This window comes from Rutidosis leptorrhynchoides, chromosome 3, assembly GCF_046630445.1.
Source record: "Rutidosis leptorrhynchoides isolate AG116_Rl617_1_P2 chromosome 3, CSIRO_AGI_Rlap_v1, whole genome shotgun sequence".
Classification (NCBI taxonomy): Eukaryota; Viridiplantae; Streptophyta; class Magnoliopsida; order Asterales; family Asteraceae; genus Rutidosis; species Rutidosis leptorrhynchoides.
In genome coordinates this window covers 108,779,382-108,785,381 of record NC_092335.1, presented here as the reverse complement: position 1 = coordinate 108,785,381, position 6,000 = coordinate 108,779,382, and positions in this window count along the sequence as shown.

The following is a 6,000-nucleotide window of genomic DNA, read 5'->3' as shown; positions in this document are numbered from 1 at the left end:
TGATAAGCAGGTAACTTCCTAAGGATGATAAGCAGATAATTTTTGACACAAAATGATAATTAAAACTTTTGACATGTAGACACGGTCGAAGTCCAGACCCACTAATCAATCTAAACAACTATTAGTTAGACACACTAATGCAAGACCTGGTTCGCAAAGACCATCGCTCTGATACCACATGTCGTGACCCGTCCTAATCTATCTGGATGAATACATTACATTTGGTTACATTGTGAGGTACTTGACCTCTATATGATACATTTTACAAACATTGCATTCGTTTTTAAAAGAAAAACTTTCATTACATCGAAAGTTGACGGCATGCATACCATCTCATAATATATCCAACTATAATTGACTTAATAATAATCTTGATGAACTCGACGACTCGAATGCAACGTCTTTTGAAATATGTCATGAATGACTACAAGTAATATCTCTAATATGAGCAAATGCACAGCGGAAGATTTTTTTCATACCTGAGAATAAACATTCTTTAAAGTGTCAACCAAAAGGTTGGTGAGTTCATTAGTTTATCATAATCAATCATTTTCATCATTTTAATAGACAACAAGATTTTCATTTTCATTTCTCATAAATATACGTCCCATGCATAGACACAAAAATATCATTCATATGGTGAACACCTGGTAACCGACATTAACAAGATGCATATAATAATATCCCCTATCATTCTGGGAAATCCTTCGGACATGATAAAAACAACATCGAAGTACTAAAGCATCCGGTACTTTGGATGGGGTTCGTTAGGCCCAATAGATCTATCTTTAGGATTCGCGTCAATTACGGGTGCACTAATTCTCAAAATTAGTGATGTTCCCTAATTCTTAGGCTACCAAGCAAAAAGGGGCATATTCGGCTTCGATCATTCAACCATATAATGTAGTTTCGATTACTTGTGTCTATTTCGTAAAACATTTATAAAAATTGCGCATGTATTCTCAGCCCAAAAATATAAAGGGTAAAAAGGCAAATGAAACTCACCTCGATAGTATATCACAGAATCTCAAACAAGAAGTCACGGCAGACCGTCGTACTCAACCTAAGGATACATATTGGTCAACAAACATCTAACAAAACTAATTTTGTATATCAGGGTTAACTCGTAATTATATGAGCTTGTCTTATTAATTTTTTTTTAAACCATAATCATAGATCAGGGTCCAAAGTCGTACTCTCCAAATTAATTCATGTAGCTTTTTGATTTCGTTTAGGAATTTACAACAAGGAGTAAAACGGTTTCATTTTTATTATTTTTTTAATTTTATTAAAGGAAATAAAATAACTAAATATATATTTGATATATCATCATAAGTTTTGAAATACCATCTGACTATTAACCGATTTATCATAAGACTAGTAGTTCTTGATATCCCAATATCATAACCGAAACCTATGTATTTAGCGGTTAGTTTTGGTTCATGATACAGATCGATATGACCAATCATAAATTAGGAAATGCTATGAATAAATATTAAATTTAGGACAAGTTATACCTTTGAAAAGAAGCCGAGTTATCACTGAATTAAATACGTAAACTTTCAATTTTGGTCTCGTACTCGTTCGTAGTTTCTCACGAGCTGGAAATGGGTTTTTCAGCTAGTTTATTTGTGCCTTGAGAAGTTAGGCTAATCAATGATTATGTTGTGTAGAGGTATATATATATATATATATATATATATATATATATATATATATATATATATATATATATATATATATATATATATATATATATATATATATATATAATAGAGCTAGTGCTTAAACCAAAGTAATATACTCCCCAATATAAAAGGAAGTATGGTGTTTACTGCTACATATTTGACTTCTTATTTTGGGCATTTGAAACATGTACACAAAATGAGATATGCAGCACACCTACCCGACCCCACCTCACCTCTTTGTTATTATTAAAATCTTATATCTTATATCTTATATGTTATATATTTTATATTTAAATATCTCTATCTCTATCTCTACTATAACAAAAGAAAAATTAACAAAGCATTTTGATTAAGGGATAACATGATAACCTTTAGATTAAAAAATATATTGTTTATGAATTTACCTTCGACTCAATACCTCATAATAAAAATGAACAGTGCAGAAAGGTGTTTGATGTATTTTATTTATGGTAAATGAATAACATGTATATGTAAAGATTCGTTATAAATCGAAGATGTAAATGATAAGGTGAAGTAAAAATTTATCAAAGATTTGGGAAATTCCAAAAATCTCGTGATTGCCGTTTCCCTGACTCATTATTGATAATTAAATTAATATTTTAATAGAGTAGGTGGAAGAGGAAAAAGAGTATGCTTCTGCTTTTATGTTACCCACAATTGTAAACTTAAAGTATAAATAAAAAATTTAAAAACTTTTTAATCCCAAAATTTTGTTGTTTTTGTTTGTTGTAAAAAAAATATTATTATACTTGTTTGTTTCTTGTTCATACAAAGTGACAAAAACCATTCATCAATTTTGTCCGATAACTTTGGATCAAGTTCTCCTACATCTCAACAAACTATTTGACTACTTCAAGATACATCCAATCCAAGGATATGAATTAAATTAACAGTCTCGGTTAATAAAAAATCACGGGTTGTATGCCTTTTATCTAATTAGATCTTATTCAAAATCATTTAAAGTCATTATCCTAATATATAAATACACTTACTTTGTGAATCGCTGGAATGATTGAATGAATGAATAAACGTACAATATCACTTCAAAAGTTTAAAATGCCATTTGCTTAGCTTGTCGGAAATATTCTATCATGTAAGAGTTATGTTTAAAGTCAAGTTGAAAAAATTCGGGTTATCACATAAGATCTTGCAATGCCCTCATTTGCAAGAAATCAGTAACAATTTAAATTATTGAGGGTGATTAGCTTATAAAAATGATTAAATTTTACCAAAGTTTCCAAACATATTGTTGTTTGTGTTGAATGATAAATGGTGCACATCATTTGTTCATTCCGTCTGTTGTTACATCACACTTGTTTTTCATTTTGTCGTCAAAATTAATAGCTTTTGCTGAACTTAATGCCAGTCTTTGAAAATGCGCTATTTACCCTGTTGTGTACATGAGATAAAATACATACAATACAAATATAAACATGCATGGTAATTTGAAATGAGACTTAATATCCCACTTTTAAATCAAATATGAAATATTAGTATAAAATAATAAAAATATTAAACATTACATTAAAGTATCAAAATGTTAAATTTTTAGCATAAATAGATAAAAATAATAAAAGAGAAGACATCACCAATGGAACACTATTGATTTGGGTAGGGGTTCCAGTTCATATCGTCCATCGGGTTCCATGGTTGGTGATAGGTATTCTGGTATGCTTGATTGGGGTCGTACATGTCATAGGGTGGTCTCATGTCGGGCTGATGCGGTGGATAGTAAGCAGGTCGAGTCGGGATGTAGTTATTTGGTACCTGATATGATAGCTGGCTCATGATTTAGTGTTGATGAACTTGCCAGCTATCGTGTTGGTGTCGCCTAGAAGTCTCATACTCATTTGCGGCTTGCCACTGCTCATACCGACGATGCCTATCCTCATTAGTCATTTCTACCTCATCTATACGCTGGAAAACGTTAGTAGCACTATCCCTAATGACATCCCTAATGTCATCCGCTTCCTCCATCTCATCATTCGAACCCCTCTCTACCTGTGGATGGCGGCCCTGATATTGTACTGCCTGATTGCGTCTCCTAGTCAAGACTTTTGCACCTTGATAGACTTGCAAACCTAAAGTCTCGTCCTGTTCCCTACATACCATCATCAGACCCCCTTGATCCATATCTACACCTAAATACTCTCCAATGAGAGTAACAAAAATATCTCCTCCTATTATTCCCCCTTCCTGTATACCTTTCACCATTTTGGACAGATAAAAACCAACACAGTAGGGGATGTTAACAAAGCTTCTAGTGTTTCGAATGCACTTAAGGTAAAATAAATCGTGTAAGGTCATTTTCTCCTTGTTGTTACCTCTTTGTGTAATCGAGTTTGCTAAGAATCTATGTATTATACGAAGCTCGGCTTTATTAATATCTAAATAGGAGTGTCTTCCTCCCCGCGTAAACACATTAAAATTTGACGTACTTCTCCAGATGGCGTTAGCGTCAAAATTTCTATCTACCCGCTCACCATGATAAATTAAATTTGTACAATCAGGTGATAGTAATTCAGCGGGAGTGTAAATCTGTAAAGCCCTGGCCATGTCCAGCATGGACATCCTGTACATCCTACGGCCAAGTAAAAATCTAAGAAAACTCTTATCGTCTAACCTATCTACATATTTATTAAAAGCTATAGTACTCATTAGCTCAACACACCACTCTTTATATACAGGCCTACGAGTGGTAAATAAACGTTCTCAATCGGAAAAAGAAGAGCTGCCATACCTTTGGATTAGATGCTGCCTAACTGGGTTAGCTAGGTGTACCCTTTCCAAAGGCTCCCAATCTATTACCCTTGGTACTTCTACATTTCTGGTCCAAAGCTTAAATTTGTTACTTTGGTACGTCGGGTAATCTCTCCAACTTCTATCAATTCTTAAATTGGGATGCAACTGTTCTTCATGAATTGTTGGGTGTTCTATTATATGGTGAACAGGAAATACTACATAGGCAATAAAAAATTGTGGTTCTGGTTCATAGTATGGTACGTGTTGATCATAATGTTGTTGTTGTTGTTCAGGTTCGTGATATTGCATCTCTGGCTGTGGTTCCGGATCAGGTTGCCTAGACGATGATGCACCGTCCGTATCTGTATTTCTCTACAAAACACATTAAACACAAAATTTGTGCATCCAAATATGCATTAGTGTTTGCAAAATAACAAATTAAAACAATTACAATAACATGTTTAATCCATATTAAACTTATACTCATTTTCATATTTTTATCAATTCTACACATTTTCAAATAATCATATTGTAACACCCTAGATTTTTTTTTTATCACAGCGGAAGTCTTAATTTACATAAATACCCTTAGTTAATTACAAACATGATTATCACAAATCATTAGCTAGTTACTTATTACAAACCACCGGTGTTACGTTAAACAACTAGTTACATATTTATAAAGGTGAAGACATCAGAGTTCGTCTTGTCAAACATATCGTCAACCCAACTCCCATCCCTACAGGCACTAAGATCCAAAACCTGCAAGGGAGGAGGTGATGGGGGTTAGAACTTGGCTAAGTGAATGAAATCATCTAACAGATCTAGCATACAGTACCAACTTGTACAACTAAAGCAACTACAACAATCCATAACAGGAAACCGTCAACTAACAACTAATCATCTGGCAACTATCAACTAGCAACTATGATCCAACTAGAGACTCGGCGACTTGTACGAGCACACGACCACTAGCTGATCATTCTAGCGTCTACCGAAAGTCCTTACTACTGAATCCCCAGTATAGTAAATCCACACGCAGGTGATGCGTCATTCATTACTATACTTAAAAAACAGTAGCCAACTGGACCCAACCACAACAAGGTTGACCTCTCTGAGCTGAACCTAACAACAATAGGTTCCAACAGGCTACTACAACTTGTGCACACAACTGTTAAGCAACTACCACTATGAACAACTGTTCCTACGACTAGCATGGCAACTCTACGATGATCATTATTACAACATATCTACTAAGCATAGCAACGATAACAGTATAACATAGTAGCACAACTTGCTACTCTATACTACGCCCGAAGATAATCCCACTCACCGATTACCAGCAACAGAAGGCACTCAGAATTCTAATCTTACTGAACCTTCTCTTCGTACTTATCACCTGAGAATAGACATAACACAATCAGTAATCATGCCTTGATAACAACTCAACAATAAAACAATAACACCAATACCAACACTTAATCACTTTACAACTGGTCTGTCAACCGTACGAGTAACACCATCACACGCACGTTTTAGAACACTCAAC